General features: G+C 37.3%; 1 pseudogene; it reads left to right on the top strand.

The window, feature by feature from the left end:
* Positions 1-9,618: 9,618 nt before the first annotated feature.
* LOC102817008 lies at positions 9,619-9,912 on the top strand (annotated as a pseudogene).
* Positions 9,913-12,130: the final 2,218 nt, after the last annotated feature.

Raw genomic sequence — 12,130 nt, 5'->3', positions numbered from 1 at the left:
TGCTTGCAAACCAGGCAGTATTTTGGTCTGTTGTGCACAGAGTCTCTATGAGTCAGTACCAACTCGATGGCACCTAACAACAACCACTGTGCTATAATAAAGAACTCTGGAGGTACACTGTTAAATGTTCCATTGCCAATCAAAGGACAGTGCTTCAAATCCACCCAGTGGTTCTCAGGGAGAAAAGTCCTGGAGATCTGCTCCCATAAATACTACAGTGTTGAGAACTCTGTGGGAAAGTTCTACTCTGTACAATATTAGGTTGTTATGAATTAAAAAGTGACTCAGTGACACCTAACAATAGCAACAGTCCTACAATGTCCACATTTTGAAGTACCTTCATACATTATTTATATACCTTCTTACAATACAAATTTCAAGGGGCAGGGTATTATCTATTTCACGGATAAGTTTCTAAAGCCCATAAGAACACTTGCAAGATAATAGGAGCTTCATTGATACTGAATGACTGAGTGAATGCATCAAATAAAATAATAGAACTTAGAACCAATATTCCTAAAATGTTCAGAATTAGTAAAGTCACATGGCATAGTAAATAGGAATTTTATTCAGATATTAAAGGACAAACACCTTAGCTAATTTTGTTTTAACTTTGATTAGTTCATGGGTTTTTTTGTTTTTTTTTAAAGATGACTTTTTAACAAAACTTTTGAATTTAAAATAGACTGCTGTTAAGAGGCAACTGATTGAAGCAATATTACTACAAATTTATATGAATTGCAAATGTGTAAAGAAAGTAGCATGCCGAGACATGAAGGAGATTTTAGACACACCTAGAACATGTTGTGTTTTTCTGATTCAAACACCTAAAAATACTGGGTGTTTTCTATGATTTTTCAACAGTTATAAGAGGTAGTCTGGAGTCATCTCAGATAGTGCTTTTCAGCACAGGAAAAAAATATAAGAAAAGCTTGAAGAAGGGATGAATAATTGTTCTAAAAAAGACAGCACTTTAGAAATGGGTCTACTATGATTTCCATACACCAATGAAATAAGACAATCCTTGGTATCAGCTCTAGAGTAATAGCATTTACATTTTTGAGGATTATTTTAAAGAGTGAAATACATACTTACAGGCATTGTCTTTCCCCTAAATGTGCCAGCTATAATAGTTAGTCAATTTTCACAACTGAAGTTATTGAGGCTAAGAGCTTTGTATTGTTAACTATGCATATGTACCAAATAAGTGGGTTTGGAAGTCCTGGTGTGGCTCTGTAAAATAAGCATTGAACTGTTAAGCCAAAAGTCAGCTGTTCACACCCACCAGTCACTACTTGATGTTGTTAAGAGCCATGGAGTCACTTACAATTAAGAGCAACCCTGTATAGGGTCTCTGAGGAGTGGTTAGTAGGTTTGAACAGCCAACCTTTTAGTTAGAAATCCAGTTCTTATCCTATGAAGCCACAGCAGAACTCACTATAAAGGGTCGCTATGGTCCTGGTGTGATGCTGTGGGTTAATGCACCAGACTTCAAAGTCATTTGAACTGCAAGGTTGGTGGTTTAAGCTCACCAGCTTCTCCTCAGAAACCCTATTACAGGGTCGCTATGGGTCGGAATCAACTTGATGGCACTTAACAACAACAAAAATGGGTGGTAATTATTTCAATAGAACTTAACAAAAATAATCATTAAGTGGGTTTTATACTCAAGTGTTCTGAAACCAATTCTCATACTTCTGTGAGCATTTTTTCCAAATTGTAAGAAACTGGTACCAAAGTCAAACATTTATTATCACTCAGGCTATACAAGTTAAGCATATTTTTTAAAGTATAACCTAAATGTTGTTATATAATACCATGGACCATAAAGTAACCTTGAAACAGGAAATATTAGTTGACATCAAACAAACTGGAATTTAGTCAAAATATAAAAAAAATATATATATAGGAAGTGGTCCACTGTACATACACACTTTAGAATGATTTATTTTGATTGTTCTATACAGTTCATTTTTATTAATATCAGCATTTAATCTTGTATACTTTTAAGTTCTCAACTGCAAGCCAACATGTTGATGATTGCAAGTCACCATGGAGCTCTATTGAAGAACACTTAGTGATGTTATTTTGTAAAGATTTCAGACAATAAAACTCTATGGTCCAGTTTTACTCTGTCACATAGAACTGATATAACTTGAAATTGACCCAACAATAGCAATGTATTCAATATGTTGTACATGGGATCACCAAGCAAACAGCTATTTTTGAGTGTGTATCCTGGTCCCATTATCTACCAGCAACTGAACCCAGGAACCTACTCAGCTATGGTGTTTTTGGTGTTAGCACCATTGAGTTGGTTCCCCTCACAGTGAACCTGTATAGGTTTCAGAGGCTATAAGCAGAAAACCTCATCTTTCTAGCCTGAAGCTGCTGGTGGGCTCCAACTATCAGCCTTGGAGTTTACAGTTCAGTGCTTATCATACAAAGCACTGCATTTCCTACCTACAGAACATGGAAATCAGACTGCAGGCACATGAAACTAAAGAATATTCCAATTCCAAAGCAGTTTCTAAGAGTATTTAGGCAAAGTATTGTTCTGGTTGTTTGGGACACATATTTGAAAGTACATTAACTTCTTCCTTTGCTGTTGTTGTTGTATAATTAGCTAGCTGTTGTTGAGTCAATTCCGAGTCATATTAAACTTATACATGACTGAATGAAACACTGACCAGTCCTGTGCTATCCTCACAATTGTTAGGTTTAAGCCAATTGCTGCTGCAACTGTTTCTCAGTGGTGGCCTGCCTCTTTTTTCATTGACCTAGTTTACTAAGCATGATATCCTTCTCCAAGGACTGGGCCCTCCTGATAACTTTTCCAAAGTATGAGAGATAAGTCTCCTGATTCTGACTTCTAAGGAACATTCTGACTTCACTTCTTCCAGCACAGATTTGTTTGTTCTTCTGGCAGTCCGTGAAAATTGTCATATTCTTCTCTAACACCATAATTCAAATACATCAATTCTTCAAAAGTCTGCCTTATTCATTGTCTAACTTTCACATGCACATGAGGCAGTTGAAAATACCATTGCTTGGGTCAGGTACACTTTAGTTCAAACTTTGCTCTTGAACACTTTAAAGAAGTCATTTGCAGTAGATTTGTCTGATGCAATCTGTCATTCGATTTCTTGACTGCTGCTTCCATGAGAGTTGATTGTGGATCCAAGCAGAATTCAATCTTTGACAACATCAGTCTTTTCTCTGTTTATCATAGTGCTATATATTGGTCCAGTTGTGAGGATTTTTTGTTTTCTTTACATTGAAGTATAGTGAGAGCTGTAGCTGCCATCAAGTTGGCTGTCAACTCATTGTGACCTCCATGAACAACAGCATCAGATGGTTGTAATTCATAGGGCTTCCACTGGTTAATTTCTTGAAGTTGATCTCCAGGTCTTTTCTCCTAGTTCATCTTCATGTGAAAGCTCTGCTGGGACATGTTCAGCATCACAGCAGCATACAAATCTCTCCTGACAGAGTGGCAGTGGCTATACTTGAAATGCATTGACCAAACATTAAATCTTGTTTTCCCACAGAGAAAACAAGTATTCTAACACTGAACCACAACCACCCCCACCCCTTACTTGTTGTTACACACCAAGCAGGTTCCAACTGATAGTGACCCTGTATAGAGTTTCCGAGGAGCAGCTGGTGAATTTGAACTGCAAACCTTGCAGTTCAAACTTACCTCGTAGTCCAGTGCATTATTTCACAACACCACACCAGGACTCCTCACTTACCCATTGTTGTTGTTGTGGTTAAATGCCGTCGAGTTGGTTCCGACCCATAGTGACTCTTTATAGGGCTTTTGAAGAGCAGCTGGTGAGCTTGAACTGCTGACCTTGTGGCTCAAACTGATTTTGCAATCCAGCACATTAACCCACAGCACCACATCAGGACTCCTTACTTACCCATACTAAATTAGAAATTGGACAAAACAACAGGGTCCATTGTACACTGAAATGAAACTCCTTTGGCTAGAGGATTAGGTTGATAATATACTGCAAAAAATACAACATAAAAAGAAAGAAAGTGAAAAGAAACTGTGTTTAATTGAGAAAGACATTATTTAATGAAACGCAAGAAACTCAAAGCAATTAATATATCAAGATCTACTAATATGACCAGGCTTGTTCGCTGTTTTTCATAGTCACATCCTTAAACTCTCGCTAATAAGGACAAGAAAGATGGCTGTTGGTTAAAATGAGGCCAATCCAATGATAAATCCAGTTTTGCAACAAAATATTCTGAAATTCTTGCCGCCAATTTCATTTTTCTTTTACATTGTTTTGTTAAAAGTATCAGTAAAGCCTAGAATTGAAAGTTTCATTTTACTGGAGTCAGCAGCAGGTAGAATAATTCGAATAGAGTGGGGAAAGAGACATTCATGTCAACAACTTCATCAAGGTTTAGTTTTCATTTCCTTCACAGTTGCACTGCTGAAATATGGTCTGGCTGCTTTGCTGTATCAGGGGAAAACAGCAGCAGAATATGATTCAAAGAAAACAGTTTTCACCGTCTCACTGATGTAAAGAGGTAAAAAATAAGCTGTAGAGCTGTTTTCTGTTCAGAATAGCAAACATTAGTTTGCTCTTGTATGGCTATATCTGTTCAATATATCTGAGGTGTGCCTGGTTATTATTTAATGGAAAAAGATGGACCTAGCTAGGGATCAGAACTTAGTTTCTAACAAGCTAGTTATAATATCTAGATTGACTTTAAAACACAAAACAAAACAAAAACCAAACACTAAATTAGGACCCAATCTTTAGGTTTCATTCCAATTTTTATGTATGAAAATACCTAAAAATGTAAAAATGCGGACATTGTGTCACTATTGCTATTGCTAGGTGTCATTAAGCATATTAAAATTGGAAGTTTAAATTTATTTCAATATCTAAACCAATGGTTGAGTCAATTCTAATTAGGTGAGATATTTTTGCCTTACATCAGTATATTTTTTTCAGTTTAATTAATATCACAGCCCTCCTTCACCCTGAATTTTATATTTATTAAAGAGTTTTCAAGATGTTTATTAATGAGGTAACAAAAATAAGCAAGTAATTAGTGGTGTAGAATGACAACGTCAATGAGCTATTTTATTATTACTCATTATTCTGAAATTCTTAGTGAAAAAAAATCAGTTTTTGCTTGAGGTCTATCATGCAACTGCAATCAGTACAATACCACTATATTCAAAATTTTTTATTGAAGGACCATTTGGAGCACAGCACAGACCAGACACATCTAATTGCATGATCCATAGACATTTATTACTTATAGAATGAATAGATTACTTATAGAATGAATATGGCTGTGGTAAGTAGAATAACACACATCATCATCTACCTATTATTGTTATATGCTATTGAATAACACTGTAAAGGCTATCCAAAGAGTGGTTGGTAGGTTTGAACTGGTGATCTTGCAGTTTGTACTCTAGTGCTTATCTTCTAGCACTGCACCAGGACCCCATCATCATCCTATGTTCCCTGAATTTAGACTCCTTTGCACAGGGTGAGATAGGCTCCAAGCAAGTCTCAGTTCGTCTTTTCAAGAAAAAAAAATAAAAATTCTTCTTTCCTAGGATTAAATACTAATGAAAAGGCTATATCTGTATGTCAAATAGCATGCATTAATAACAAGTACAGAAGTGGGTAATGAAAGGGGGCAATAAAATGTAAAAGGAAATCATAAAAGTGGAAGGTTCCCTATGGGTAAAGGGCATCTTTCCTTGCCCCTGTTCAGGTTACTCTAGATTTACTGGCATCAGAGAGGAGCCTTCAACTTTAACCAAAAATAGAGATTTGGTTTTCTTCATAGAATAATCAAAACAAACTACACCAAAAAAGAAAACAAAAAAAGCACTGCTATCAAGTGACTTCTGACTCATATCAACACTACAAGACAGTACAACTGCCCCACAGGGTGTCTAAAATTGTGACGCATCTTTCTATCAGAGAGTGACTGCTGAGTTCCAACTGCTTACCTTAGGTTGGCAATTAAGTGATCTAACTACCATGCCACCAAGGTGCCTGGAAGGTAACCATCTTCCACTAAAGTACATAGTTTATGTCCATTCATAACTCTTAATTAGCTAGGAAGCCAGTGAAGAGATAATTATAATACAACACATCTGTGAACCCAGCAATCTGGGAGGAAATGGTACTTGTTGCTGCCTTTTTTTGTTTTGTTGTTGTTGGGTGCTATCGAGAGCCAGTGCCAAGTCATATGCATAGCAGAAAGAAACGTTGCCCTGTCCAGAACCATCCTCACAATTGTTATGTTTGAGCACACTATTGCTGCCATGATTTCAATCTATGTTATTGAGAGTATTCCTCTATTGGGGAGACTCTCCACTTTACCAAGTGTGATGTCCTTTTTAAATGACTGATCTTTCCTGGAAACATGAACAAAGTGTAAGAGTTAAAGTCTCACTATCCTGGCATTAGTCAGTAGAAATGGACTGGTATTGACCGTTTTGAATCCCACAACCATATGGTTTAACCAGGATGGCCAAACTTCATCTCTCATACTTTAGACATATTGTCCGGAGGGACCAGTCACTGGAGAAGGATATCATGTTTGGTAAGGTGGAGGGTCAGAGCAAAAGAGGAAGACCCCCAGTGAGATGGATTGACAAAGTGGCAGCATCAATGGGCTCAAGCATGGCAACATTAGTGAGGTTGGCCCAGGACCAGGCAGTGTTTCTTTATGTGTTACATAGGGTCTCTTTGAGTAGGTACTGACTTGATGACACCTAACTATAACAACAACACTTGTTCATACAGGGAAGAGACCTAAGTGTTCCCTATACAACATGTCTCTCACCTCAGGCACTAAAATTAGTGTCATGCAGGCAGTGAAGGCCCAGGTACTCTTGCAGCAAGAGAAACTTGCAGTGTCTTGCAAGAGTGTGATGATAGAAGTCAGCAGCAAAGGCCTAGAAGGGCCCTGTGGGAGAAACTGTTTGTTGATTGCCACATTTTTCTGGGTTACTTTTCTTTGTAATGGACATAAATGTAGACCTTTCCATTTGGTTGGCCAAATAGTCTTCTTACAGATTCTTTGGCATAGACAAGTGAGTGCCTCCAGCTGGTTGAAATATTTCTATTTATATTCTATCAATTACTGGATCCAGAGGCAACAGCAATTTGAAAACAGAGTCTGACCTGACCTAAACCATGGCATGCCTGTCCAAGAGCTTAAGAATGGACATGGTTACTAAGGACATTTCTCACATACTTTGTAAATGTTGTCAGAAAGGACCAGCCCCTGGAGAAGAACATCAAGCTTGGTAGAGTATCACTATAAGGTGGACCAATTTGTTGACACCTAAAATTAATTGCCACCCTATATGACATTTGGCCATATTAATATTTTCTAATGCCTATTATCAAAAAATCAGATACATATTTGCAATTTGTATAACTCTTACAACACCTAAGAAGGAATAAAAAATAGATATTAAAGCAATTAAATTAATACTTAGTGGCACTATTTATGGCAGCTTGCAAACCTGTTACAAAGTCTTTGACATTTTTCCTTTAAAGAGTTAGATTTTAATTTCTCTCTTGAATATATACTAGATTTAATGTCTAGCTTCTGATGAATAGAACGCTACATAAATAATGCTGTGTTACATCCAAAATTAAATCATACAGCTTCCACCTGACACTATCTCTGGGGATGACTCACCTCTTTCTTTCTCCCTTGGGGCCAAACTGTCATACTATGTTGAAATTATTGTGAAATATTGTGACCAGTAAATCTAGCAGAAATCCCTTACGAGAGCTGTATCAAGTCTTAGGTCAAACTGGAATCCTTTGAGATTTTCTAACCCCAGTTACCACCACTCATCTGTCAGTTTGTAGTGGTTTGTGATATTGGATCTATGTTACTGGTATTTGAATAGCAACAGTGAAAAAGCATTTCAAGATCTATCTTGATGTACAATGCTGTCTGTGATAGGATAATATTTATAGTTCACCAAAGTAGCTGCATCAATGGGCTCAAGTATGGCAACGATTGTGAGGTTGGCCCAGGACCGGGCAGAGTTTCGTTCTGTTGTGGATAGGGTTGCTATGAGTCAGTACCGACTCAATGGCACCTAACAACAACAATGGTGAACAGGTTTGAGTGGAGCTACAAACTAAGACTGACTAGGAAGGAGGTGAGGCAGACCACTTCTGAATGATTAGCCACTCACAGCCTGTGAATACCAGTGGAATATTACCTGATATAATGCTGGATGATGAGCCCCCATATGGGGAGGTATTCAAAATATAACTCGAGAACAGTTGTCTCCTCAAAGTAAAGTTGCCTTTAATGACGTGGGTGGAGCAAAGCTTTTGCAACATACATTTGCTGTTGTTGTTGTTGTTGTTATGTGCCGTGGAGTCGGTTCCGACTCATAGCGACCCTGTACAGGGTTTCCAAGGCTGTAAATCTTTACGGGAGCAGAAAGCCTCATCTTTCTCCCACGGAACAGCTGGTAGTTTCGAACTGCTGACCTTGCGGTTCGCAGCCCAATTCGTAACCACTATGCTACCAGAGCTCCTTGCTAATGGGTCACAAATCAAAATGAGAAGAAGCAGTTGAAAATACACATTAAAAATTAGAATGTGGGATGTATGAAATGTGAATCTATGAAAATTAGAAATCAACAAAATGAAATGAAATACATAGAGATTGATAAACTAGATATTAATGAGCTGAAATAACCATTTTGAATGAATCACATAGTTTAAAAAAACAGGAACCACAATCTAAAGTGAAACGACTTCACATTCATAGTCCAAAGAGCATTTCAAGATCTATCTTGAAGTACAATGCTATGTGTGATAGGATAATATCCACAGGCCAAACAAAGAACAGTTAGTACCACTATTACTCAAATGTATGAACCAATAACTAAAGCCAAAGATGATGACACTGAAAATTCTACCAACTTCACCAACTTCAGTCTGTAACTGATTAAACATACAATTAGCATGCATTGATAATTGCTGATGATTGCAATGAGAAAGTTGGAAACAAAGAAGAAGGATCAATAGCTGGAAAACATGGTAATGGCGATAAAAGTGATGCTGGAGACTGAACATTAGAATTTTTCAAAACCAACAACTTAATCATTGCAAATACCTTTTTTTCCCCCAGAAACACAAAAATGATGCCTATATACTTGTATGTCACCAGATATAATTCACATGAATAAAATTGACTACATGTGTAGGAAGAGATGATGGAAAAGTCATCCAGGAGCCAACTGTAGAACATATCATCAGTTGTTTACATGCAAATCCAGGTTGAGTTGAAAACTAAAAGAAGTCCAGGAGAGCCAAAATATGGCCTGGAGTATATCCCACTTGAATGTAACGATACATCTCAAGAAGAGATTTGATGCATTAGACACTTATGACCAAAGAACAGGAGAGCTGTGGGATAACACCAAGGACGTTGTACATGAGACCAGCAGAAGGTCATTAAAAAGACAGGAATAAAATAAAAGACAAAAATGGATGCCAGGACTGGCCCTGCATGCCAGTTCGCTGAGCATCCACCCCATGCCTCCTGGTCAAGTCTCCAATAGACCTCACCAAAATGCCATCTCAAATGCAACATGCCATAGAAATGATGATGTTTATGTTTCACATATTTGCAGGGGATAAATGCTACTTAATGAAGAAGGACCTGAGGGTACTCATAAAAAAAGGAGTTACCTGGATTTTGGAAAACCAAATAGATCCTCCGGCCATTGACAAAATAATGAAGGACCTGGAATAGTGCCAAGATGGCAAAGTGGGCTTCTAGAGCTTTCTTTTGCTCATTGCTGGGCTCACCATCACATGCAACAACTACTTTGTAGTACGTATGAAGCAAAAGGGAAAGAAATAGAAGTGGCAGAGTTGAGAAATCACTCCCACCCTGATAAGAGTTATCCCTAAGAACTCCTTTAGGAATCTGTCCCACAGTTTTCCACTGTGTAAAGATTTCATCAGTTGATTGGGGTCCTTTAGAATGTGTACAAACAAAATCTATGCCATTTGTCAAGCAACGAAAGAAAAGGCAATTCAACGCTAGATACACTTTTGATTTTTATATAGTTTTGCCTTCAATAAAAATTCCTTTTTTCAATTAAAAAAAATGGATGTCAGAAGAGACTTAAAATTGCTCTTGAATATAGAGAAGTGACTGGAAGAGATGATGAAATGAAAGAGCTGAGCAGAAATTTTAAACAGTCAGCTCTTGAAGACAAAGTAAAGTATTATATATGCAAAAACACACATTCTGATCACCTGGAGTTAAGAAAAGCAAGTAGGAAGAACAGATTCAGCATTTCTCAAGCTGAAAGAATTGCAGAAAAATTCAAGTCTCTGGTTGCAATATTGAAGGATTCTGTGGACAAAATATTAAATGATGCAGGAAACATCAAGAGTACATGGAAGGAAAATACAGAGATCTGTACCAAATATAATTTGTCCACGTTCATTCATTTCAAGAGGTACCATATGATACCGAAGAAGAAATGCAAGCTTCATTGAAGGCATTGATTAATAACAAGGCTACTTTGCATAAGCAGTGACCTGCAAATCACAAGGTGGCAGTTTGAGCCCAACAGTCACTTTGTGAGAGAAAGATAAGGCTTTCTGCTCCCCATAGATAAAAAGCCTTGGAAGCCCTATATAGAATGGTTATGAGTTGGAACTCACTCAGTGGCACTTAACAACAACAAGGAATTGGAAGAATTCAAATTGAAATGTTTCAACAAACTGAGGCAGTGCTAAAGGTACTCACTCAACTATGTCAGTAAATGTGGAAGACAGCTTCCTGGCCAACCAATTGGAAGAAATCCATATTTGTACCCATTCCAAATAAAGATGACTGAACAGAATGCAGAACTTATTGAATAATTTCATTAATGTCACATGCAAGTAAAATTTTGCATCTGTACATTGGCACGGGAATGCTAGAAATGTAAGAGGACATGAGTCAGATGTTTCTCGACTGAAAGCAGAGAATAGCAGAAAGATGATTCCTTGAGCTTTATTGACTATCCAAAGTCTTTGTGAATATAGCAAAATTTGGAAAACATTTGGAAGAATGAGAATTACAGAACATTTAATGAGGAACCAGTACACAGAACAAGAAATAGTGGTTAGAAAAGAACAAGAAAGTAACAAATGGTTCAAAATCTGGAAAGGCATGGTTCAGGGTTATATCCTTTCACCATACATATTCAATCTGTTTGTTGAGCAGAAATGCTGAGAAATTAGATTATATGAAAAAGAGTACGGAACCAGAATTTGAGAAACATTCATTAGCCACCTATGATGCAGATGATATAACCTACAACCTTCAGTAAAAAAATGCTCCTCAATATCCTCACAACTAGACCAATAAATAGCAACATAATAAATTAAAGATGAAGCTGTCAAAAACTGTTTTGATTTGCCTCAAAATCAGTGTCACGGAAACAAGTGAGGATATCAAACAATGTATTTCACTGGGCAAATCTGCTGCACGAGATTTTTTTGAATTGTTAAGGAGAAAATATGTAATTTTGAGAACTAAGATTTGTCTGACTCACACCCTGGTATTTTCAATTTCTCCATATGTATGTGAAAGTTGGACAAGGAATAAGGAATATCAGAAATTAATTGACATTTTAAATTATGGCGTTGTAGAAGAATATAGACATAAAACCAAATGGCCAACTCTTGTCTGTCTGTCGTGCTGTAGTGGTGTGAGTTGCTGTGATTTTGAGGGCTCTGCCACTGGTATTTTTAATAATCACCAGGGTCACCCATGGTGGACAGGTTTCAGATGAGCTTCCAAACAAAGACAGACTAGGAAGAAAGAGTGACAAATTACTTCCGAACCGCTAGTCACTGAAAAATTTATGAATAGCAGAGAAACATTGCCAGATACAGGACCAGAAGGTGGGAAGAAACTCAGAATGTGACTGGGGGAAAAAATTCCTCCTCAAGGTAGAGTTGACCATGATGACGTGCATGGAGTTAAGCTCAGGAGATAAACACTCACAGAACCTTTATTTGCTGATGGGCCACAAATCAAAATGAAGAGAAACAGCTGTAAACATCCATTGAAAATC

Source organism: Chrysochloris asiatica, unplaced genomic scaffold (assembly GCF_000296735.1).
Source record: "Chrysochloris asiatica unplaced genomic scaffold, ChrAsi1.0 scaffold00075, whole genome shotgun sequence".
Classification (NCBI taxonomy): domain Eukaryota; kingdom Metazoa; phylum Chordata; class Mammalia; order Afrosoricida; family Chrysochloridae; genus Chrysochloris; species Chrysochloris asiatica.
Note: the sequence above shows the minus strand (reverse complement) of the source record. Positions and strands in the feature narration are given on the sequence as shown.